The following is a 27,880-nucleotide window of genomic DNA, read 5'->3' on the forward strand; positions in this document are numbered from 1 at the left end:
TTGGCCAATCCAGATACTGTGCTAGATGTGTTGAGTAACTCTTCACAAAGTGTGAAAAATCATTTCGTAATTAATTTTATACTGTGCTAGATGTGGTGAGTAACTCTTAACAAAGTGTGAAAAAGCATTTCGTAATTAATTTTAGATTTTCTAGAGTATGTCCATACTAATTTTTTATTTTTTATTAGATTATGTTTTTCATCTATATCTAGAAAATGACAGTGGATGGATCCAAACTTAGATTTCATATTTTTTAATTATTTAAATCATATTTATTTGATTTTTCTAGAGCTTCTCTACATTATTTATTTCTCTTGGGAGATCACATCTTCCATATATGTCTTCAAAACTTCGACCCAAAAAACCATTATCCTTTTTCTCTTAAATGTGTTCTTTTTTTTGGTTGAATTCAAATTTCAAATATCGACAGACATGGTTGAGAATGCAATTTTAGCAGCCATGGCCAAACATGCAGGAAAGCATGGCGTAAAGGTTTATCAGGTTGCTTCTTCAGTGGTAAACCCCATAACAATTCAAGAATTTGAAAAAATAACATTTGAACATTTTAAATGTATTCCCTACATTGGTCGCAAAGGAAACCCAGTAAAATTGTTGAAGCAATTGACTTGCGTTAATACTATGGAGAATTATGGGTAGTCTTTGGACACAATGGTTAGTTCACCAAACAAAGTAAGTTGTAACGATACTCCGTATTTCTTACTTGAAATTTTGATGAATATAAGTGGAATTTGAAAAGTTAAAAATTTACTCATGTAAATTTTACTTTGCATATAATCTCTGTTCAAAGAGTAGATTTGTTATTTAATATAAATAATTATGGATTCACCATAATTATAAAAAAAAATACATAAAATGAATCATTGCAAACTGATAGTCATATTGCAGATAGCAGGGCTATTAAGATCACATACAAAATATATGTTATAACAATTGAAGCACGTGGAAAAGATCTATGAGCCATATGCATTCTACGAAGGAAGGTGAATTATGTGCAATGGAGATATACAAATTTTTTGGTGTTGTATTGTTTTAAACATTTTGATTGGTAATCAAGCAACATACATTAATAAAAATTTTAATATATTTGTGCATATTCGATACAATTTTGAAAAATTGTTTCAAGAGCTCTCTGAAGATGAATGAGACAATTTTAGATTTGATGTTTAGATTATCGAGTCAAAAAATTACATCAGAAATATTCATATTCCCTGACTTGGTGAATATATCTTAAATGGGTGAATATGTATCGGTGGATCACAATGGTTCCAATGGCCATGAAGACATCGATTTTCACTTCATTGGGTTCACTATTTCTGGGAGAGTGGTGGGGGCTATTGGAGCAGAAAGTTGTCCAGATATAAATGGAGGTCATGCCAATGTGAAGGTTGAACTCATTTCCACCAGCAATGATCTCATTAATGTTATTTTTACATCGCAGGGAGGCAGTTACACGTTTACAAATATTACTCCAAGGAAATATAGGTTGGTTGTTTCCTGTCATGAATACATAAACGTCATCAATCCTCAAGTAGTATACAAACATCAGGTCATATCAAATCCCACTACATATTTTTTCAAAAAGGAAAGGCCATGATATTTTTCTCTCTTTGCCTTTGTTTGATACTCATAATAAGTTTGGAGATTCCTTAAGGATGAGTGTCCAAAGAACACAGTAGCCCTCCATGAAATCAAATGTGAAGAAGTGGAAAGAGCGGGCTCTGTGAGCCAATTGTTAAACAGAGGAAGAAGATACAAGGTCATACCTAATGTCGATCCTAGTTAGGATGGCGCTACGCATGAGGTACAATGATTGAGGTTTATAGAGTATATTTTCTATAATATTATCTTTCAAATACATGATTCTCATGTTCTCTTAACAATTGTCCAAAGAGGCTCTCGAGAGATAGAGTTGGGCTTTGGAAATCTGGTAGTAGATGAAATCTTTTTTGTCCCAGGTTATGATATGGATGGCTTAGTTGTTTCTCAGGGTAACCCTATTTTAGGTGTTCATGTATACCTTTATTTAGATGATTTCCACGAGGTGAAGTGCCCTCAAAGAAGCTCCTTGGCCAAATCAAGCGCTTTGTCATGCAATATCTAATGCAGATGGAAAATTTTCTTTTAATTTTATTCCATGTGGAAAATAAAGGTTGTTGCCATTCTACAAGGGTGAGAATACAATATTTGATGTTTCACTTCCATCTCTAGAGGTTCTTAGTGAGCACAGTCATGTTAATATATCTCAGCCATTTTAGGTCACAGGTTTCTTAGTTGGAGGACTTATGGTGACTTCTAAAGGAGTTCATTTTGAAGGTGTTAAGATATTAGTTGATGGGTGAGAAAGAGCTACAACAGATGTCCATGGATATTAAAAACTTGATCATGCAACGTCAATGCGCTACACAATCAAGGCTGAGAAGGATCACTCTGAGTTTAGCAGTTTGGAGAATTTCATGGTTGTGCCATACATGTCTTCAATCCCAAAGATAGAAGCAACACATTATAATATTTTTGGTTTCCTAAAATTAGTGACAAATGGCTATTATGGAAAGCGTCAAGTTGGCTTAACACACGGGCCAGAAAATGTTAAGCCTCAACTAAAGAGGATTGATGATATGGGAAACTTCTACTTTGAGGTTCAACCAAGTTAATATCGAATAACCCCACTGACCACAATAGCAGAACGTGATTCAAGTCTTCAATTTTCACCATCACATATTGATGGGACAGTAACTAGACCAATTTTTGGCATTGAATTTATAAAGGTCCTTGTTGATATCCGTGGATTGGTGATATGCAAGGAAGGATGTGACTCCTCGGTTTCTATATCACTTACTTCTCTGGATGTTGAAATCTGGGTTCAGAGAAGCTTAACTCTTTAAGTTTAACAAATAAGAACAATGAATTCATATTTGAGAAAGTCCTACCTGGTGCATTGCGTCTTGAGGTAAAACATGGACGTTCATCTGATTTGTTAGATGGGGATGATGACTGGTGTTGGGAGATAAAGGTTATTGATGTCAATGTTGGTGTTTCTGATCAATTAGAGAAAGTGTTTATCCAAAAAGGCTATTGGTTGTGTATTATGTCTACTCATCCTATGGCTTCTTACATCGTACAACCAAACAAAGAACCCATGAATTTGTTGATTGAGAAAGGATGGTAGAAAATCTACTTAGAAGCTTCTCGTGTGCACATGCTTCATTTCTTGAACTCATGCATTTTATTTGGAATGTCTTCATTAGAATTCAATGTATTGAACCATAAGCCTATATATTTGACTGGTGAAAAATATCTATTGAGTGGTGAAATACATGTTGATTCAAGTTCTTATCCCAAAGAAAATGAGTTGTCTCGAAGCATTATTGTAGACATATGGAAAAAGGAGGGTGCATTTATAGATATGATCAATAATGTCAAACTTGTTTCAAGTGATAATGGACCAAGCAACATTGTTGTATATCAGTACTCTCATTAGGCCAATCTTGAAGATGAAATGGTCTTTTTTTATGAGAGATAAAAGGAATGCTAGTGAGAAAAATAGTTTTGAAAAGGTCTTGTTTTATCCAAGAAGTCAGCACGTTGCTATTAAAACTGATGGGTTCCAACCTGTTATTCCTTCTTTTGTGGGGTGCCTAGGAAAGTACATTCAGGGTCAGTGTTGCCAGCAATCCCAGGTGTTGACATTAAAGTAATTGCTCAAAATGACAGTAGAAATGGTCATTTAAAAAAGGGTAACATGGTTCTTCAAACTTCAACAGGATCAGATGGTCTGTTTTTGGATGGTCCTCTGTATGATGATACTGAGTACTATTTTGAAGCTTCCATGGCATATCATTTAAAAGCACTTGCATATGACCCCTTTTGAAGATTAGTTGTATGCTCATCCAATTTGATCAAACGCCCCACTTGACTAGCCAAACCATAAAGAATATTTGATCGTCAGTATTCGACCTTCGGTGCACTCCCTGCGTTTATGGTCCTTAGTAGAGGAATCATTGAATTTTCATCAAACAACTGATAGATATGGACAAAACCTCTTCAATCGCATTGCTTCAAACTACAACCATGTAAGTCTGGATTTTACTATTACTTTCAATGCTTTAGAATGAAACCAGTGCAAATGCAGGTTGTATGTGGATAAAATATAAACAACTGTAAATGTAGGTTGTCTTGTATGTGTATGCAAGGGCATACATGATAAAATATTTGAGAGTGAATGGGATATTGTTTCAAGAGCTTTCATGCTCTATCTTGAGACTCAATATGCAACGTGGAAGTAATTTGACCGTACTGGAAATGGACTCATATCCCGATAATGCATACAATTTCTTTGTGGGCATATTGATTGAGATGATGGGCAGATTTAAATAATTAAAGGAGCTGGTCATATGTGTTGTGCCTTTCGTTAAAGAAATATGTGTCTTCTCAATTTGTTGTTCAAGAGGCTTCCTAATCTCCAATGTTTGTTAATGGGTGACAACTTTATCTTGGGAAAAATAGAATTTCTTCTTTTCTTTTACATGTGCAACGAACAACATGTTTCAATGTTTAAGAATGTTTGAATTTTCTACTTAGTTGTCAGGTATAGCATAGAAAAGAAAATTATACAAAGCATATATTGATGTAGCTTAGGTTGACTATTATGTTTTGGTTCATTATTATGTCCTGTTTGCAGATTCAGTGTATCCAATAGATATGAAACAAAACCAAGTAACGACTTTGTTTCATATCTATTCCTTAATGTAAATCTACACTACCTAAATTAAAAAAGTTAACTTGCTATAAGTTGTGAAAAGACCATAAAATTATTCCATGGTTTTTTTCCATGATGTTCATAACGAATATTTATGTCTTTTACCTCGTAAATGAGTGTAGAATTGGCTTATTCTAGTTTTGAAATGCAATGCAGGAACTTTCAAAATATCCCATACCTCGACATCTCAGATCCCCACTCTCTCATCTCCGTATATACAGGTTTATGTAGACATAACTGAATTTCATGATAGGGAAATCAATGTATTAGGTTGCTTTCTTTAGAGCACCCCTCCTCTAGAGATGATAGAACTTCATTTAATTGATGACTTGAATTATGACAATCCACGATATGTAAATTTTTTGGAGGAAGTTATGTATTTGAATAGAGTTCCAAAGCAAGAAAGGATATTGGTATGAGAATCTTCTTTTTAACTACACGCTTCAAAATCTTTAAACTGTTGACCAGTAAAAATTATTTTTTGCTTCATTTTCTTTTATTTTTTTCTTTACAGAAGGGTATGACCAATGCAGGTTGTATGTGGATACGAGGATGAATTCTACTATGGATACGAGGATGTGGACACCAGTGGAATGACCTGCTTAGTCTTGGGAAACATCAAGTATGGAAGCGGATGGCAGTCTCATGGAGTGGGTATGTGACATTTTGCCCCATTTTCATTTTGTTTATCATTCGTTGTTTGCACTGGTTCTAATAGTCAGTTTTAATTATTTATATTTTTGTCATTTATATCATTAAAATTCCATGTTTCCCAGGCAAGGTAACATTTTCAGTTGCTTTAGATGAGCAGCCTATAGGATTAGGATGTTCCCAATGAATTTTTAACATTTTTCCAATATGCCTTGTCGATTTTGGATTGTCATTGCGGGTTATCGCTTTAATTGTTATCCGGGTTGACATTTGATTGACAATGAAATTCCATGGTTTTCTAAATTATTGGTATGTTAATTCTTAAAAGTATTTAAGAAATTTGTCTTCAGTAGCCACACTTCAAACAATGGATTTCACACTAATAGGTTTAAGGTTTGGGTTAGGTATTTGGTTAAAATTTCCCAAGATTTATATCATATCTCAAGTGTCAGGTTTGGGTTATTTATTTGGTCAAAATTTCCCAAGATTTATATCATATCTCAGCCTTTTGAAATTCATGCATTCATTCCATTCAAATGTAACACATCACAACAAGGATGAGCCCTATTAAGCTCACCAACTATGTTACTATGCTTCATGAATCATAATTCAAATGAACTTTGAATTTGGTTCTTTCCCTTGACTAAACAATATTAAGAAAAATCCTCTCATTCAAATTCAATCCCAATTCATCCTCAAAATTTTGACATGTGAATAACATTGGCTCGGTAGCAAGTTTGACACCCAAGTCCTTGCAAGTCAGACAAGACTGTCCATTTTTTTTTTAAATTGATCATATCCTTAAGTTGTTAGCCCTTGGACTCCTTCATTAAAGAAAATATCATTCTATGATCTTGAAAATTGGTCTATCAAAATGTGAATGGGGAAAAATATGAGTTAAGGAGTAGAGAAAGAAATTTTCCTTGACATTGCCTAGAATATTTCGAAAATTTGGGGGCACATCACGTGACACTACCATCACCACACCAACATTTTTTGGTAAAGTTCCACTGCAAGAGGCATCCACTAATTCACGTTCCTCAACCCATGACCGTAAAGATGATTCTTCCTGAACATTTTTCCTAGATGATGATAATGATATATAGGCCTTATCATCATAAAGTATGGATTTTCTTTCTTCACCTGTGCTCCACCTTCCCCCTCCCAATTCTATATAAGCATCAATTTCTCTTGCATGCTTCCCTCCGATTGCAAAGTTATACCCATACATGAAATCCTCGTCTTGATCTTGGTTCTTATGCTTCTCTTCTTCTTCTTCTAAGCTAAGCAATTGGAAAAACATTACCTCCCTACGACCACAAATAAATAAACAATTTCTCCTACACTATCTTTCAAGCTCCAAAAGAGGCATACTAAACAATTCCTAAGTTATTGATCCCTCTCCAATCACCATAGCAACATCTTGATTTGGACCAGATCCATCTGTTATATCCGTAAGATTGGATTTAGAACTATCAAGGTCCTTCAATGGTGGTGCATCTCCACATATTGAATGAAAGGGAGGGACACCTGAATTTCCAAACCAAAGAAAGGTAGCTCTCTTTCCATTCACATAAGCATATGAAAGGAGAAACCAGCCTGACCAAACATCGAGAACTTTCATCACTCTCTCCTACAAGGACACCATAATTTAAATGTAAAAAAATTCACAAAAAGATCCACACAGTCATTACACTAATTATGCTTTTGTTTTTACGAGTAAAATTACCAGTCGCCTTCCTAATTGATGACCAATAAGGGGCTTGATCTTAATACATGATCTATTTTCATCATTACTATCCTCAACATGTTCTATTATTTCGAGTGAGATGTCATGAATTAGCAGGCGTGTTTTTCCACATTTCTATTTTTATATCCCACACAATTGGAATCCTGCTACATTTGGCCTCCTCTGCTTCCCTAGGCTACATGTGTTAAAGAGGGTACAAAACACTATAATATGTTCTTTTTCCATAAGTTCTAATCATTTTTTGGATGAATTCTGTGGAAATTTTATTCATGCCAATTATGTGACAGGAAATAATGTTCCATTATTCTTTTTTATCATCTCTTGTTTAGGAGTTAGCATGCTTCTATTGTACTAGCTCATTATGACTATGTCCTGTAAATATCAAGTTGAGTGGGTTTTACATTTGATTTCCACTGTAGTCAACAACTGAATATATAAGTTTTTTGTTAGGTTGAATGATGGGACAACACACTTTGATTTCCACTAGTGCTCTCTTCTTCATATACTATCACAACTGCACAAATACAAACTCACTTTTCTTTTTACCTGGATAAGCAAATGATGACAACTTTGTATTTTGTAGTGACAAGGATAACTATGTATTGGAGCTAGACCTTGAGCCCTTCAATTCATCCTTTCCTTACCCAACATGACCATCTCCTATTGGTAATGGAGTTCAATTTCTGAACCAAAATTTGTCTTCAATACTATTTCATGATAAAGAAAGAACATAACCATTGCTGGATTTCCTTCAAGCACACAAATACCAAAGCCATGCCATTTTTCTTTCCTTGGTTAATATATTGCATCATTGTGTTTGATAGTTAATTCATTATTATTCTATGCCAATAAATCTCTATCAAATAGTAGAGAAGGATGACCTCACTATTTTAGAGATATATAATATGAATTAATTAGAAATTCACAGGGTTATTTCGACTCTCATCTTTCTATTTCACTTCTTTAGAGAAAACTATATATTCAAATACCAACTCAACTCAAACCAAACTAAAATAGAGAATCCTAGTTATGAAGATGTTTCTCTCTCCATACCTTATAATGACATTATTTTTTTGAATTATACTTGAAGTTCACTGATAATAGATTGGATTTATATATTAATTTTAGCACCAAATTGAAATCATGGTAAAAATACGAATATCCCATTAAATATGGCCCAAAGATGATTCAAAGAATATCACCTTTAGTCTGAGCATGTGGTAGAGTAAGTTCTGAGGTGTGAAGTTTTATTAGAGGCATTGTTTGTTTATTTGTTTTGGTTAGAAAATGGTTTTCTCTTGCTTTTAAGTGACTTCAATTTATCATATCTATCATATTGAGAAATGGGAAAGAATAATGTGTGACATTTATCTTGCAGAAATTGATGTTGAATGAAAGGATATAGAGTTTAATCAAGCTACAATTCTCTTTGTTAAAGGTAGAAGGACATCTTAAAAAGTTACCTAAGAATACACCATATACATAATTTGAACATAAGTAATATATGGCTTTTTCATTTGCAGATATGTCCTTTTTTTTATCCAAGATATCGCAGCAAGACAAATATTGATATTGTAGAAATTGTTAGAGGACCTCACTGAGGTCAATTTTTCTGATGTTCTACTTGAATGATACATTCTCATGACAAGAAGGCTTTAAATACGAATTAATATGTTACGAAAAAAAATTATATTCAAAGTTTATACTTATAAAAGATAAAAACAAATGTCAATTCCTTCATTTGATTGTTACTTGACTCTGGTGTGAGCACGTTACATGAAATGTGATTGAAAAAAGGATGGGGAGACAATATAGAGATCATGTCTTGGATATGATTCATTTGTTGTTGGAGATCCTTAAGGCATTTCAGCCATTGTGATTCTTTCACCTCATGGTCATTTTGGGCAAGCAAATGTTTTAGGAATGCGTGATAAGATATCAATGGACAGGTAAACAATTTTTCATAATTGTAATGTCCATTCCATGATATCCTCTCTTTATTGTTTGACTGTATTCTGAACGTTTATTTCTATTTTGATTTGTATTTTAATTATGAAATTGAAAGAACTTGGTATTATGTTTGTTTAAACAACAACCAAAGCTTGAAGATGAAATTAATATTACACAATATTGATTGAAATCCTTTTAACTGTTTCTTGAAATTTTTTCATGATTATTAGAAAAGTTAAATTTCATGTTGTTATTTGAGAACATGATGTTTATATACTTGACCAAGTTCATGCATTAGACAACAAATTGTTGTTGTGAATAAATGGCAAGGATTAGACATCACACCTCATATTATTTGTTTTAACAAGTTATTTACAGCTTGATCTTTCTAGCATGTAACTTAGTTGGCATGACTGTGCCTAAGTTTTCCCTGAAGGTTGAATACTAAGTTACTAAGGTGTTCTTTTCTATGGTGACTTTAATTTATTTATACAAGTCATCTGACCACATAGTGGCCACTATCTCTCAACTGAATAAAACATGTTCGAGTTTCTTTCTTTTATGGGGAAGAATGACTTTAACATTGTTGATGTTGAGGTATATGTAATATAAATCATTTATAGTCTACTCTCATTTATATTCTAGTGTTCATCGTCTTTCATGTCTTACACTCTGCATTCTAGGTTCTTTTGTTTTCAGAAAAGGAACTCAGTATTGATGGTAAGCAGTAGGATTTGAAGAAACAGGAGAACACTAACACTGGAGCGACAAATGCAAAAAGAGAGAGAAGAGAACCAGTCTAGTGGTACCCTTAAAGCCAATATCCCGCATAAGACACACACATAGAGACTAATGTTCAAGTCTTCATAGTTGGTGAATTCACTTGCAATGACTTGACAACACAGTGATAATGTTTTATAGTGATGAAACAACATTTCATGTGTAAATTGTAGTCCAACCAATGTTAAGTTGGAAACTCATATTGTAATACTCGACATTTCATATAATATAATTTCTGTGGTTGAAATTATTTATAGTTGCACTTGATATTGTTTAGTATTTTAACTAACATATGTAATTTTGAATTTTCATATTAGATGAACCAATTCACATTGTATGATGTTTTTTTAATTTAGTCGCAAAATCATACTAATTAATCTATGTTAATTACTAATGAACACATAAGATCAATCTAAAACTACTAAATTAGTAGTTTATATTGATTAATGATGAACACTAATAAAATGAATATACGAATAAATTAGTCGTTTATAATGATTATTAATGAAATCAATATAAACTACTAAATTAGTCGTTTATATAATGAATATGAAACTACCAAAAAAATATAAATTACTGCTAAAAGTGATTAATTTTTCATTACAAATGAAAACTAAATTTTGCATATTTACCACTATTAGTAGCTAATCTACAGTATCTTATAACACGACAAAAATTTAGTCATATTTCTTTGGTCATTAATTGGTTTCAAACAATGAATAAAATTTGCATATATATGACTATTAGTAGCTAATTTACAGTATCTTATAACACGACCAAAATTTTGTTCATATTTCTTTGGTCATTAAATGGTTTTCTCAGATGATCATATAGTAATATATTTTGTTGTATATTTGGTCATTAATTGTGGAAATTAATGACTAAATCAATAACTAAATTAATGACCAAATTTATTACTAAGTATACTACTAGATGATAAAATTGAGACAATCGATTAATGACTAAGCTAAAAACAACTAAAAGTTGGTTGCATTATAAGATACTGTAAATTAGCTACTACTGGTCACTGACTGAAAAATAGTCATTTATATGCAACTTTTAGTCATTGTTGTACTAGCTAATTAGCCATTTTGTTCTAGTGGTTAACTATGGTTGAACAACCATCAACATCCCAGACTGTATCATTTGATGCAGCTACGGCAGAATCTTCTATCATAACCTCTTCGATGTTTTCTACTACACCTGAGTCACACCTATATGGTGAATCGTCCATCCCGGTTGGTTACCAATCTTTATCTGGAACCCACTCAGTGTTGCTTCTACACCATGGTCATCACCCATGTCCTCAACTGGAATTCTACCTGGTTCTTCTTTAACGGGAACTCAACCGTTTGACCATACATATCAATATCAAACTAGGCAATCTGGTCAACAAAGACCTATGTATCCATTACATACTATATTTCCGCCATATGGAGAACAATATGCTTATTCACCTTATCCTCCCTATCCTGGAGGACCATCATATGGTAGTATCCCGCAGTATTCAGGTTAGCTTGGAATTCGAGTTTGTTAATGGCAACCAAAAATCCCAGTTCAACCAAGGCTTGTGTATCCAACACAGCCAATGCAAACTGTGTTAGCTATTCCTACTACACTTGTTGTTACCACTATACCACAGTCACAAGTTCAAACAATTATATCTCAACCTGTACAAACTGGTCCTTCTACCTCGCAACCACAAGTTTCGAGTCAAGAAGTTCAAGTTTCTCAAGTTGTTATACAACAACCACTTGTGTCTGGGATCCAACAACCTTAGGTTAGTATACCTTTATCCGAAGTGACTCAGGTATAGTTTATTCACAACCTGGACAACCTTTCATTATTGGGCAACAACAACCGTTAACTCAACAAAAGTTGTATCAACAACAACAACAGTTGATTCAACAACCGTGGCAACCCCAATTTCAACAGCCTCAATTCCAGCAATTCCAACCCCAATTTGGAGCTGCCCATCAGGCTCAGCCTGGATTTGGAAAATATCAAGCTTACCAAGGTCTTGGTCAACAAGGCTTTGCTGGTTATGGACAGCCACAAATTCAACCTAGTTATCAACAACCACCTTATGTCGGATTTGTTCAACAACCTCCTTATCAAGGTTCCCAAATGTAGATGCCCTATGTTGGTATGTAAAGACCTATTCCTCAGGAAATTCCATCATATCCTGAGTATGCTCAACCTGACTTGAATCGACAGTTGCCATTTGTAGCAACTCTAGAATTACCAGATTTAAACCGGCTCACTAATGATCCAATCTTATATGCACCTTGGTGGTCAGTAATTCCGAATACGTTACCTTCTGACATTCCGAAATTTAATTGAAATCCCGAAGAAGACCCATCAAATCATGTCATGACCTTTCATTTGTGGTGTTCATCAAACTCCTTAAATGATGACTTAGTTAGACTCCGTATTTTCCAAAGAACGCTTACTGGTCTGGCTACGAAGTGGTACATTGAGTTACCATGAGCTTCTTTCGACAACTTTATGACTTTAGCCACCACATTTTTGACCCACTTCCAGTTACCTATCAGATACGAGACTGGAACAGAACTCCTAACCAACTTTAAACAGACTACTGCTACTCATATATCATATCATATTCATGAGTGGTGGCATTGTCGTCGAATGGTTAAGACCTATATTCTTGATCATCTTTTGGCTGAGTGGTTCATAAAATCCTTGTTGTCATCAATCACCGAGGATGTGAAGAAAGGTGGAGTTGTCGCAGAAGAGAAAGTAATTGCTCCTGCCCAATATTTGGATTTGATCTATACACAATCCGGCACGCTCTATGACAAGATTCCCAATGCACCCCGACCAGCTTTCATTTTGCCTCCTCCTTGACAATCGAGTAAGAACTCTCATGCTGAAGACAGTGTGATTGGTTCTTCGAGCATTCAAATGGAAGGAAGACCATCTAGTTAAACTCTTGCCATTACCAATCAAACTACCAATGCATCAGAAAACACTCTTGCTTCCGAAGTCAATGTCGTGTCATCTGACAAAGGCAAAAATCAAAAGCAACCAGGAGGCAAGAAGAAGGGGAAAAACAAGAAGAAATAAGATAATTCCCCTCAAGAGAAATCATTTGATTCCTCTACTTCGGCAAGGAAACCTCATTATCCATGTCTAATATGTAATGACGAGCATTTTACAAGAGATTTTCCACACCGCTCAGAAGTCTCTAAGCTTCTAAAGACTTCTAACACATCTACAGTATTGACTGATCCATTTCCAAACCCAAAGACACATTTGGTTGCGACAAACCATGCTTCCACATCCCAAGTACTTATGTCATCCATCACAAAGCCACAAAACGAAGTTTTGGTGTCAATGAGAAATAAATATTATGGAAATTTACTGTCATCATCAAATAAGTAGGTCACTGATCAACCTAATCCTTCGACTTCGAATTCATCTGAAAATATTCCACCACCTATTGCGCCATAATTGACAATAAAACCACTAAAGGGATTTGTTCATAAATCGGCATTTAACCATCGGGCTCAAGCAACTCAGAACTATAACATAGTAGAAGATCTAGCTCAATCACCTTCTGCTATGTCGACACTCGAGGTATTACAAAATTGTCCCTCCCAGAAGTAGGCTTTACTATCAACAATTGGTGGAATAGACCCTATGGATTCCAATCTTGTTGTTTTTAACCATGTGGGATATACACCACAGTTACCAGCACAATTAGCTTTCTTAATTCAAGTAAAAGCTCTCAATAATAATTTTCACCGAACTCTTGTTGACGAGGGGGCATCTACTTGCATTATGTCAATAAGATGTTGGAAAACACTTGGTTCACCGTCATTGTCATGATCACCAGCCACGTTTAAAGCTCTTGATGGATGAACATATACTCCTTGTGGGATTTTGAGTAACCTGCAAATCGAACTAGGGGGAAAAACATTTACTATTGAGGTTGAGGTAGTTGACAGACCCCTCGACTACAAAATTTTACTGGGAAGGCCATGGGTATATCCTATGGCTACTATGGTTTCCACGTACTTTCGTACTATTGCATTCCCTCATAAGGGTGGAATCATAGTTATTGATCAGCTTGCTTTCTTTGCATCTAGTTCTCAGGCTACGGGAAGCATTCCGTTGGTACACGAACCCCCGCTGTCACTTCAAAGTGTTGGTGTAGGTCTCTTTAAAGATCCTTCCCTAATGGGTACTTTTACGCTACCGTCACCATCAGATTTGGTGGAAGTGGCAAGAGTAGAGACTTGCAACATGATATCCTCCACCTCATCTAATTTAAGGAGGATTAACAACAATTCTGAAGTTGATAGTAATACTAAGGTTATGCTGCTAAGCCCCATTGAGCTTGCATAGCAATCAATTTTTCTGGCTTGTGCGGCAAACCCAAATCCACTTTCACCAATTGTATGGGTAGACCGTTCATTAGAATATGGTACTTCTTTGGATCCTTTTTCACATATACATTCTACGGATGAAGGAATCGTCCAATCCATGATGATAGGAGAAGAACCTTGGGAAGATTATCATCATCTTTCCCATCTTCCAGATGACATCGAAGAATATTCAAATGAACTAAACCACCCTTTAGTTGTTGACTTCCTTTCGAATTCAATTTTCATAGACAGAGTAGATTCCGAGCGAAACCTATCAAATATTGAAGAAACAATTTCTATTAATATTTCGACCAAGCCTAATGTTGTAGAAAACATTCAAGTCGGAAAATCTTGTTTTCCATCAGAACTTGATAGTTACCGTATTCTTTTTTGTGAATTTTTGGGATATATTTGCATGGTCATATAAGGAGATGCCAGGCATTGGCTCTAGTATTGTTGAACACAAAATCAAAATGTACCCTAATGTAAAACCAGTACGACAGCGGCTTCAACCTGTTCATCCAAAGAATGCCACTGCCATTAAAGCAGAAGTTGAAAAGCTTTTGTGTGTTGGCTTCATTTACCCTATATGTTGGGTCCCTATAATACTAGTGATTACCCCATTACTATTGTAGTTATACCCCTTATTTATATTGATGTACCCATGTAGTGCCCATATTGTTACTATTGTGCCACATAGAAGCCCACTATTGTTATTGTTGTGCCCTACAATATTATTGTTATGTAGGCTCTGATTGTATTGGGACCACTTAGACTCCTATATATAGAAAGGAGGTATTTTCATTTGTATCATCCAAGAATTGTTCATTTATGTAATGTAAAGGAGGTTACCCCCTCGAAGAGGCTGAATTCTAAGTCGTGGATCTCTCTTTTCTATCTTTTTGTGAGCTGGTTTCATAACATTTGGTATCAGAGCTTTGGATTCTAGGGTTTCGCTGCTCCAAACAGGTCATCGTGGCATTTTCGCTATAACTTTTTTTCTGTGACGTTTCAGAAGTCGCAAAAAAAACCCATTTGAGAAGACATTGCGCTGAACCTTGGGTCCGAATTTCAGAGCTTTTCGCGTGATATTTTCGGAGATATGATCTCAGGAAGTTGGTCTTTTTGATGACTCCTGAATTACACTCAAAACAGGTGACCTGGGGAAAATCGTCATAACTTTCTTTCTCAGCATCGGATTGAAGTTTCGTAAGAAGGTACAGAAAGAGGACGGACTGTAGTTTCTTGTGGGTGTTTTTCAGATCCAAAGGTCGAAACAGTGACTCGTGGCACGTCGTACAACTTCACTCTATGGAACCAGTCTAAAAGAAAGTCACCGTGGGAGATTTCACATAACGCTTCCTTGGAGAATCCAATTTGGCTCAGACTTGTGGCATTGGAAAGAGGACGCAGAAGGCTACTACAGGTAGCAATTTCAGAATTCGATGATCCGAAATTACAGAGATACATCAGATTCAATATCAGGCTTCTATAAAGTGAAAAAAGGTGTGTAGTTTTTTTTTTAATTTTTGTGTAAGCTTGGTTTAACGGAATTCAAAGGGCATAGTAAAGCATTATTATCGGTAACTGATGCCCCGAGGAAAGAAAATGCAAACACCTAGTAAGGAACCTGAAAGCTCTAGCATGACTCATGAAGAAGAGGAAGAAATGCTACATGATATATCAAAATTACAAGAACAAGTGCAACAAATGTCACGCTCACAAAAGCTAACAGAAGCTAAGATAAGTGGCGTGGAATCTAAGGTAAATGGCGTGGAATCTAAGATAAAGGGCATGGAAGCTAAGATGGAGGATTCGATGGCAAATTTGAAGATAGATTTGAATACAAACATGGAAGAATTGAAGAAGTTGCTACAAGAAAGGGTCACTAATGGTGAAAAGGTAGTAAAGGAAACTCATGATGAGAACAAAAGAAATGTTAATCATGATTCCATAGACTCTAATGTTGGATCAAAGACTCACCATGTTCCAAAAATCGATATGAGGAAGTTTGATGGCAAGGATCCCGCCACATGGATATTACAGATGGAGCAATTTTTCGATCTCAATAATGTGCAAAACACACAAAAGGTACGTATGGCAACTTTATATTTGGAACCAAATCAGTTTGTATGGTATCAATGGCTTTGTTCTCGTAAACAATTTATCACTTGGGCAATTTTTACGGAAGAATTGATAGCACATTATGAGGATACAAAAAGCAACACTTTTTTTAGCCAATTGATAAGTCTCAAACAAAAGGGTTCAATAATGGAGCACATTGAGGAGTTCCAAAAATTGAACATAAGGGTAAAAGATATTCCAGAGGAGCATAGGATTGATGTGTTCATAGGGTCTTTAAAGGATAATATCCAACATGATGTGCGCCTTTGGGAACCTGATTCATTAGAGAAGGCATTCAGGTTAGCAAGAAAAATGGAAAGCAAAATTATGGCAACTAGGAAGCATACCATTCACAACTATAAAGACGGAAGTGTTGTTGCCCATAGTCTTCCACAACCTACAAGGTTGACACCACAACAATTGGAAGAAAAAAGAGCAAAAGGGCTTTGTTACAATTGTGATAGCAAATACACAAAAGGTCATAAGTGTGCTGAGAAGAAATTATTCTACATAGATTGTGAAGAGGAAGAAGAAAAGGAGCAAGAAAGGTCAAAAGAAGAGGATATATTCCAGGAACAAAGCCTAGATGAAGAACAAATAAATCCGACCATATCTTGTAATGCATTGGCGGGAATTACCACTCCTCAAACCATCAAGATAGAAGGACAAATCAAGAAGAAAAAGGTAATAGTGTTGATTGATTCAGGAAGCACCCACAATTTTATTCATTGTAGGGTAGCAAAAGAATTGAATTGCTTCCTATATCCAGCACCAGAGTGTCAAGTGATGATTGCAAATGGAGGAACAATAAATTGTTCTGGAAAGTGCCATAATATCAAGCTATCCATGGGAGAATATGTATTGACTAGCCCAATGCTTTCCATTCCAATGGGAGGTGCTGATGTTGTACTAGGAGTCCAATGGCTACAATCCTTGGGTACAATAGCTTTTAATTTTCAAGAACTTTTCATGAAATTTTCTGTGGAAGGAAAGGAAGTTGAATTAAGGGGTATTGCAGGGAAACCAGGAAAGATAATCAGCTCTAATGGAATGACAAAGCTTCTAAAAAAGGAGCAAAGAGGTGTAATTGCACAATTATGTTCGCTAGATGTTTCCACATTGGAATCATCTATTTCTCCAGATCTCCAAAAAGTCCTGGACAATCATTCCAAGGTATTTGAGACTCCCAAAGGTCTCCCACCTATGCGTGATCATGATCATGCTATTCATCTGATTCCAGGAAGTGTTCCTCCAAACATCAGGCCGTACAGATATCCATATGTCCAAAAAAGTGAAATTGAACGTATGGTTGCAGAAATGCTAGAGGCTGGTATAATTCAACCGAGTCAAAGTTCTTTCTCAGCTCCAGTAGTATTGGTGCACAAGAAGGATGGATCATGGCGCATGTGTCCAGATTATAGGGAGCTCAACAAGCTCACTATTAAAGATAAGTTCCCCATTCCTGTTATTGATGAATTACTGGATGAATTGCATGGATCAATTTACTTCACCAAGTTGGATCTTCGTTCGGGATATCATCAAATCAGAATGAAGATTGAAGACATTCCGAAAACAACATTTAGAACTCATGAGGGTCATTATGAATTTTTGGTCATGCCTTTTGGCCTTACCAATGCACCTTCAACATTTCAAGGTTTGATGAATTCAATTTTCAAACCATTCCTTAGAAAATTTGTGTTAGTATTTTTTGATGATATACTAATCTACAGCAAGTCTTGGAAGGATCATGTTGAACATGTTGACAGGGTGCTACAACTATTGGAGGAGAAACAATTATATGCAAAAAGATCCAAATGTTTCTTTGGAGTCCAGGAGGTGGAATATTTGGGTCATATTGTATCTCATGAAGGAGTTAAGGTAGACCCTAGCAAAATTAAAGCCATTAAGGAATGGAAAATCCCCACATCCATAAAGCATCTGCGAGGATTTCTTGGGTTGACAGGGTATTATCGCAAGTTTGTTAAGAATTATGGGAGAATAGCAGCACCTCTAACAACATTATTGAAGAAAGATTCATTTTCATGGACTTCGGAAGCAACAAAGGCCTTTGAACATCTTAAAGAGGCAATGTGCCAAGCACCGGTCTTAGCTACACCGGACTTCACAAAAACCTTTATTGTGGAATGTGATGCTTCAGGAAATGGAATTGGTGCTGTTCTAATGCAAGATGAAAGACCCATTGCTTTTGAAAGTCGTCCAATCAAGGGAAAGTTTTTAAGAAAAGCTATTTATGAGAAGGAAATGTTGGCAATACTCCATGCACTTAAGAAATGGCGACCCTACCTAATGGGAAGACACTTCAAGGTAAAAACGGATCATGATAGCCTTAAATACTTTTTAGAACAAAGATTATCCTCTGAAGAGCAACAAAAGTGGGTCACAAAGATGTTGGGTTATGACTTTGAAATCATCTACAAAAAAGGGAAGCAAAATGTGGTGGCAGATGCACTCTCAAGAAAGGATGAGGATGTGGAAGCATTGTTGTGTGCCATTTCTATTATCCAACCAGATTGGATAAACGAAGCAAGGGAGGAATGGAAGAATGACGAAGAAGTGTGGGCACTTATTCGAAAGCTACAACAAGATTCCAGTACTTCTGATACATTTAGCTGGAAAAATGATTCGTTATGGTACAAAGATCGCTTATACCTCTGTAAGAATTCCCAGCTAAAACAAAAGATTCTTATGGAATTGCACACTTCTCCCTTAGGAGGGCACTCAGGATTTTTAAAAACTTACCACAGGGTTAAGAAGGAATTTTTTTGGGATGGCCTTAAATCAGATATTCAAAAGTTTGTGGCGGAATGTTTGGTTTGCCAGCAAAATAAAGTTGAAACAATTAAGACACCGGGTCTATTACAACCTTTATCCATTCCAAGCCAACGTTGGGAGGAGGTTTCAATGGATTTTATCACAGGTTTACCCAAGTCTGAGGGAAAGAGTGTCATCATGGTGGTAGTTGACAGACTTACCAAGTATGCACACTTTTGTGCATTATCACATCCATTTAAAGCCAGTACAGTTTCTACTGCATTTATGGAAACAGTTCAAAAGCTACATGGAAACCCAAAGATTATTGTAAGTGACAGAGATCCCATTTTCACTGGAAATTTTTGGACAGAATTATTTTCTTGTCTTGGTACTCAGTTAGCTCATAGCTCATCTTATCATCCTCAATCTGATGGGCAAACTGAGATAGTAAACAAATGTTTGGAAGGATATCTTCGTTGCTTTGTATCTGATAAACAGACACAATGGGTCAAATGGTTGCCTCTGGCTGAATGGTGGTATAACACTTCCTTCCATACAGCAACAAAAATGACCCCATTTATGGCACTTTATGGGTATCAACCACCATCCATCACATCATATTTAAGAGAAAATTCTAAGGTTCAGGCAGTGGAACATCACATCGAACATCAACAACAAGTCCTCCAACTCTTAAAGGATAACCTCGTGTTGGCACAGAATAGAATGAAACAACAGGCAGATCAACATCGCAGTGAAAGAAGTTTTGATGTAGGTGATTGGGTATTCCTACGGCTACAACCATATAAGCAAATGTCCCTCAAGCAAGCTAAGAAGGATAATAAATTATCACCAAAGTATTATGGTCCGTACAAGGTGTTGCAAAAGATTGGTACTATGGCATACAAATTGGAGCTTCCTGCAGCTTCTCGATTGCACCCAGTTTTCCATGTTTCATGTTTAAAGAAGGTTATAGGCGACAAGCTCCCAGTTCAAACAATATTGCCAGAACTTGACGAGGAAGGAAAAATTATATTGGAACCGGAAGCAGTCATAGAAACAAGAACTCGACAGCTACGAAATCGATCAATTTCAGAGTATCTTATCAAGTGGAAGAACTTATCCGCTGAAGATTCCACATGGGAGGATGAGAATTTTATGCAGAAGTATCCAGAACTACTCAAGCGTTGAGGACAACACTTTTTTGAAGGAGAGGGGCATGTTGGGTCCCTATAATACTAGTGATTACCCCATTACTATTGTAGTTATACCCCTTATTTATATTGATGTACCCATGTAGTGCCCATATTGTTACTATTGTGCCACATAGAAGCCCACTATTGTTATTGTTGTGCCCTACAATATTATTGTTATGTAGGCTCTGATTGTATTGGGACCACTTAGACTCCTATATATAGAAAGGAGGTATTTTCATTTGTATCATCCAAGAATTGTTCATTTATGTAATGTAAAGGAGGTTACCCCCTCGAAGAGGCTGAATTCTAAGTCGTGGATCTCTCTTTTCTATCTTTTTGTGAGCTGGTTTCATAACACTATACCTCTCATTGACTGGGTTTCCAACATTGTTCCTATCATGATGAAACAAGGGACAATTCGAGTATGCTTCGATTATAGGGATGTAAATCAAACATGTCCAAAGGACAATTATCCTACTCCTTTTATCGACCAAATTATTGATGAATGTGCCGGATGCGAAATATTCTCATTTATGGATGGTTTTTCCAGCTACAGTCAAATCAATATCCGCCCACAGGACCAATCTAAAACTACTTTTATTTGTCCATGGGGCACATTCGCGTATAGGAAACTCCCATTTGGTTTGAAGAATGCAGAGGCTACCTTTCAGAGGGAAATGAACTATTCCTTCCATGACATCAAGCACATTTCTCAACCTTACCTTGACGATTTACCCGCTCATTCACGAAAGTAGACTAATCACCCGAAACATTTGAGAGCAATATTTTTACAGTGCCAACACTACAAGATATGACTCAATCTGCACAAATGTGTGTTTTGTGTTGGTTCTGGTCGATTGCTTGGATTTGTAGTGTCTAAAGAGGGAATTCGGCTCGATCCATTAAAGGTTCAGACAATTCTTGACTTGCCTCCTCCTTCAAATCTTTTATAGTCACAGAGACTCGAAGGGAAGGCTAAATTTCTGAGGAGGTTCATTCCCAATTACGCTAAGATGGCTAAAGGTTTTACACGTCTTTTGTAAAAGGGGATACCCTTCCATTGGGATCAGGTTATGCAAGATTCCTTTGTTTCTCTTAAAGATACCTTGATTAGAGCGTCATTAATGTGTTCTCGGAATTATCAAAATGACTATTACCTGTATCTTGCTGCTGCAGATACAACCATTTGCATGGTTTTAGTCCAAGAGGAAAATGGGATTGAACATCTGATTTATTATTTGAGTCGCAATCTAAATGATATAGAAAGTAAGTACTCTTATGTCGAGAAAATAGCTTTGGCAGCTGTGCAAGATGTTCAGAGATTTCACCATTATATCCTGCAACCCTATGACATACATTTTGTCACGTCAATTTCTGGGGGGCAAATACTCAAAATGGATAGTCATTTTGCAGGAGTTTGATCTGGAATTCATCAACTCTAAATCAAAGAAATCTCTCGTTTTCACCGAGCTACTTTGTGACCTTCCCTCGACCTCCATTGATTCAACATCTGAACCATCGATTTTGGATGAGTCTCTGTTTCTGATATCATCATCTAACCCATGGTATGGAGATATATTGATCTATCTCCAGACCCAAACTTTCTGGCCTGATACCTCTCACTCGCAACAATGATGTATTCGATACCAAGCCAAATATTATCTAATCATTGGCGACACTCTTTACTGTCGTGGTATTGATACGATTTTACGGAGGTGCCTCACACATGAGGAAGCTGAGAAAGCATTGAATGATTGCCATTCAGGTGCTTGTGGTGGACACTTATCTGGATATGCTACCGCACAAAGAATTCTCCGTGCCAGTTACTTCTGGCCAACTATATTCAAAGATTGTATTATTGCCATCAAAAGCTGTCACGCATGCCAGATTTATGACCGAAAAACAAGATTACCACCTGCACCATTGCATCCAGTCGTTGTTGTTGGACCATTCACTAAATGGGGCATTGACTTCATGACATGTAACCCCACCTCGGCTGAGGGGCATGGGTATATTATAGTCGTCATTGACTATTTTACCAAATGGGTCAAGGCGATGCCAATATTAAACAATAGTGGTGAAATGGCTGCTATTTTCTTTTTTAACCATGTGGTTGCCCGGTTTGGTGTACCACAAGCCATAGTTACAGATCATGGGTCACATTTTCACAACCACATGATGCCTAAGTTGACTGCTAAGTTATGTCTGTCACATGATAGTTCTACCACTTATTACCCACAAGCGAATGGACAAGTTGAATCCATCAACAAAGTCCCTGAAGAGGATGTTGCAAAGAATGATAGGGGTTCATAAATGAAACTGGCATTTAATCCTATACTCTGCTTTGTGGGCATATCGAACCTCAGTAAGAAATGCAACTGGATTGACACCCTTTCAGTTGGTGTATGGTTTGGAAGAAATCTTACCAATACAATGTGAAATTTCATCTCTCAAACTCGCGATTGACCTGTTACCCAACACTTCTGAAGAAGAAGCATGTTTCTTGGAATTAATCCATCTGGATGAAACCTGTCGTGATGTCGCATTGGCTAATGAAGCGCATAAGAAACAAATCAAGGCACAATATGATAGAAATGTCAAGCCTCGTATCTTCTCAGAAGGAGACCTAGTCTTTCTTTATGATCAGGAAGTTGATAAACTTGGAGTAGGGAAATTTGAACCAATGTGGATGGGTCCTTATATTGTCAAGTGTTTTTTGGCAAAAGGTGCCTACAAGTTAGTAGATTATGATGGGATTCGATTGTCGTAGCCCCGAAACGGGTTGTACCTGAAATGTTACTATGCTTGATTGAGTGTAGTAAAACTCATTGTATATAAGATTTCATTGCATGTGTGTGTGTTAGTGTGTGTATTTTAGAGTTTTTTATCTGGTTAGTAATCCACTTTGGATTTGTTGCAGATGTCAGAGTCTTCGAAACCATTTGTTGGTTACACCGATGGTGCTAGTCGTAGTACGCAAAACCTATCTTCTGCAACATGGGCCATTTTCGCTCCAAGTGGCGAGTTAGTGAGTTTTCAAGGGATTTGTATCGGTCGATCGACGAACAACATTGTTGAGTATAACACGTTGATCAAACTTCTCTCTGATGCCATTTCACTTGGCATTTGCCGAATCATCATTAGGCTGGACTCACATTTTGTTGTACTATGCCTAACAAACTTTTATACTATCTGAAATCCAACAATTTTTCACATGTTCCTTAGAGTTCGTATTTTGGAAAGGTATTTTGAATACATTCAATATCAACATATTTCCAGAAAATTTAACACATTAACGGATTCTCTAGTGAATTATGTGTTAAATAGACATTTGTGACACATGTAAAAGTAATATTTTCAATTCACATCATCAGTTGAATAGGATTGCACATAACCATAGAAAACTCTGAAAGTAAAATAGATACATGTTTTAAATTTTTTTACAAAATTTGTGTCCAAGACACGTTTGGTCATCTGACCCAAAAACTCAAAATGCATGCAAAAACTTCCCAAGTAGATCTAGTGGTGCTCATGATAATAGGTCACAACCTGTGCTATCATGCGCAAAAGCCTCGCCCAATGGCTAGGAACACGAATAGTGTGGCACCGTAGCCTCATAGGTAACTCCTCGGTGTGGACATTCAAAATACCAAGGGTTAATCCCTCTATGTGATCTTGCAACTCTGCCAAGGTTTCAGCCAAATCCAAGTCCTAGAGAACCGCTCTCCTAATGTTTCTCCACGCTGGCCCACCTGCACCCTGTTGGTGACCCACAAGTCGAATAGTACCCACATCTGCATGCATGAGAATGACTTTAGTTTAGTCTTGGAAACATTAAAAACACAAAAACATGTAGAAACTTGAAAAATAAAAAAACACTTTGGTCAAACAATTTACCTATAGCACCCCATTGTGCTCCAACTGGTAGAATCAAATTTGGAACACAGAAATCCATTCCTGAGTATGGATCCTCCTCAATGACGAGATGTTGTCGATCGAGCCAACTGAATAATGTAGTGGAAAAAATGATTGTTGATTGACTTGCATGTCGAGCCATCAATTCAACCCACCTCTGCATACATGGATCTCTAGGACTAGCTACACCCAGTGATACATGATGTGGTTGCATCAATGGGATTCTCTCTAAGGTAAATGTGATTAAGATTGAACCATAGCAAAAATTCTTCATCTTACCACTTTTTACCTTGGTTGTTCTTTCAGTGAAGAAAGCACGGCCTCTCACTAGTTGAATACCTTTGGCTCTAGACACTCAAGTGCATACTACATATATGATTTGTTCGCCAAATGTAGTGTCACACTGCCAGCCAATTTTGTGATTTTGAAGAGGATCATTCTCAAATGGAAATCACATACATCCCTGATGTTTATTTTACCATCCTTGCTAGGCTGTGTACCTGGCCGACAAAACTATCGAATGTAATCTCTCACTGATTCACCTCCACGGGCAAATCCAGAAAGTGAGATGGGGGCACCTCGCCTTGACAGTCTGGTAAGAAAGTAAATATCATCAATGGTAATAGGGACCATCTTGTCCCTTATGTGAAATGTTTGATCTGTCGGATCCCATGCATGAACAAGGAACTGCAATAGTTCTATTTGTTGCCTCATTCCGGACAACTTGAAGTATTTGAGTAACCCACAGTTCTTGAGGGCCTCAAATGTACCTGGATTGTTTAGGGAAACCATGTCTTTTTCTTCATGCTCTCTTTCTCGCCATGTAATCGACATTCTGATCCGATGAAAGCCTAAAACACAATCATAAGCTTAGTTAGGATCCTTTCCATGCAAAAAACAGGTCAAATTTTGGAGCAAACAACTAAAACAAATTGGGGAAACTCGCCCAACATAGCCCAAGCACAGAGACAGTGCGCTGTAGAGTAGGTAGCCTTCTATCTGGGTGCTCTTTAGTGTAGTTTTCGATGTGAAAGCCTGCGCTGATCCCAGGGCGAAAAAATGAAACCCCAGAGGCCCCAAAAAACCCTAAAACTTGCATGAAATGACAAAAGAATGACCTGAAAAGAAAGAGGAGGGGTAGATCTCCTACCTGGTCCGAATGGCATGAGAAATGGTCTGCAGAATCTCTCGCAATCAGTTAATGAAGTTCAAGGTAAAAAACTAGCCCAAAGCACAAAACTGAATGGTAAGTTCCAAATGGTAAAAATGTCATGGTAAAAACTTGTTTTATGTTTATTTCATGTTCATCAATCGAGTAAAAATTAGTATTTGCCTATTTTTTCCTATGAAACAGGTATTTTTCAACCAACCTTTCTCTTAGGAAATTGCGCAGTTCTGGGGAAAACCAGGCAACTTGCTGACACATGCATCAGGTAGCTGCTGAGGGAATGCTTCTGCGCAATTCCTGCGTTGAGTGGCTATGGTTGCCTCTCATGCTCTGCGCAGTTTCCCAACTGAATACAAGTTTTCAGCTAGGTCTACACAATTCTGGAGCTAAAGCTCACTATTGGGCTGAACTGCACATTTCCTAAGAGCAAGGTTGGTTTCCCTCTATAATTGCGCAGATCATCAAGGAAGTGCTAGAACCAGATTGCAACCAAGTGAAGAGGTTAGCTTGTAGTTAGACAAAAAATCAAGTAAGAAAACACAAGATGTAAATCAAAAGATAAAACTCAATGAAAGCACAAGTACCTAGGTCAGTGCGAGATAAGTTGTTGGGATTTTAGTAGGGAGGCTCCAAAACGAAGCGTAGGCAAAATTTTGGAGGGTGGTTGTAGCCGCTACAACATGTACTAACCTTGGTATGGTAGCATTTGAGAAAGGAAAGCCAAATATTGCTGAAGGTAATTGCAATAAAGAATTTCCAAAGTACTTGGGTGAGAGTTTCATGGGTTATGGTTTTGTTTCATTTTAATTAAAATAGGTGATTAGAGACATGTTTTAGAAATGGTTTCAGGATATGTTGCAAAGTGTCTGGAAAAATACATGAATGGGAAATGCTATTACTTTTACTATATATGAAAATCATTATGTATGAATAATTTCTAACTTGCATCCTATAGGAGAAGTAAGGAAATAGACACATATCCAAAGTATACCTGGAGGAATCACTGGATCAACCCTTAAAATAAAAATGTAGAAATAATGGCAGCCAAGAGTTTCAAAGAAAATAATTGAGGTAATTTCAGTCATTATGTGCATGCAATCTTTGCAAATGTAGATAAAAAGTAAGCATACATAATGCATTAAAATAATCATCATTGGTTAACTCTTATTTTGGAGTATCTCTTTATATGTATTACAATAGCTCAGGATGCTTGCCATGTGTTTGTAGGAATGATTGAGTGAAAATAATGCTTGATGAATCTCAAAACCCTTCAATTCACTTACAGTAGATGAAATGGTTTGGAAAATAAAGTAATTATATATTAATTCTCTGTTGCTATTTGTTATGCATGGTTGTATATTCAAGCTTGCATGCCATATGTTTGACAAAATCTGTAAATGAGATTCAAGGCATTATAAGATTTGCTAGTTTAACAAAATTGAACTCATGGGTTGTTTCGTAATTGTTCAACCTAATATCAAGAGGTATCCATGCCATTAGGCCATGTAACCCCCCAATTGATCTCCAAAAAACACTTTTCTGAACCCATATCGTAAATATGGGAAATTTTGCAGATTACTATTGCCAACTTTGTGTGTTTTTTCTCGAGCTTTTGGTGAAGGATTATGTTATGAAACCAGCTCAAGAAAAGATAGAAAAGATAGATCAACGCCTTAGAATTCAACCTCTTCGAGGGGGCAACCTCCTTTATATTACATAAATGAACAATTCTTGGATGATACAAATGAAAAAACCTCCTTTCTATATATAGAAGTCTAAGGAGTCACAATATAATCCAGCCGACCTAACAATAATAATATAAAGCCACAAAAATAACAATAGAGGGATTCTATGGCGCACAGAAATAACAATATGGGGGTAATAGGGGCACAACAATATAAATAAGGGGTATAGCTACAATAGTAATGGGGTAATCACTAGTATTATAGGGACCCAACATGCCCCTCTCCTTCAAAAAAGTGTTGTCCTCAATGCTTGAGTAGTTCTGGATACTTCTGCATAAAATTCTCATCCTCCCATGTGGAATCTTCAGCGGATAAGTTCTTCCACTTGATAAGATACTCTGAAATTGATCGATTTCGTAGCTGTCGAGTTCTTGTTTCTATGACTGCTTCCGGTTCCAATATAATTTTTCCTTCCTCGTCAAGTTCTGGCAATATTGTTTGAATTGGGAGCTTGTCACCTATAACCTTCTTTAAACATGAAACATGGAAAACTGGGTGCAATCGAGAAGCTGCAGGAAGCTCCAATTTGTATGCCATAGTACCAATCTTTTGCAACACCTTGTACGAACCATAATACTTTGGTGATAATTTATTATCCTTCTTAGCTTGCTTTAGGGACATTTGCTTATATGGTTGTAGCCGTAGGAATACCCAATCACCTACA

General features: G+C 36.5%; 1 pseudogene; it reads left to right on the forward strand.

Annotated features, from left to right (window-relative positions):
* The first annotated feature begins 1,252 nt into the window (after positions 1 to 1,252).
* LOC149173166 (uncharacterized) lies at positions 1,253 to 3,889 on the forward strand (annotated as a pseudogene).
* The last annotated feature ends 23,991 nt before the right edge of the window (positions 3,890 to 27,880 follow it).

This window comes from Pinus tabuliformis, chromosome 4_2, assembly GCF_031772625.1.
Source record: "Pinus tabuliformis cultivar Carrire ecotype Pingquan chromosome 4_2, CPIR1, whole genome shotgun sequence".
In the NCBI taxonomy this organism is placed as follows: Eukaryota; Viridiplantae; Streptophyta; class Pinopsida; order Pinales; family Pinaceae; genus Pinus; species Pinus tabuliformis.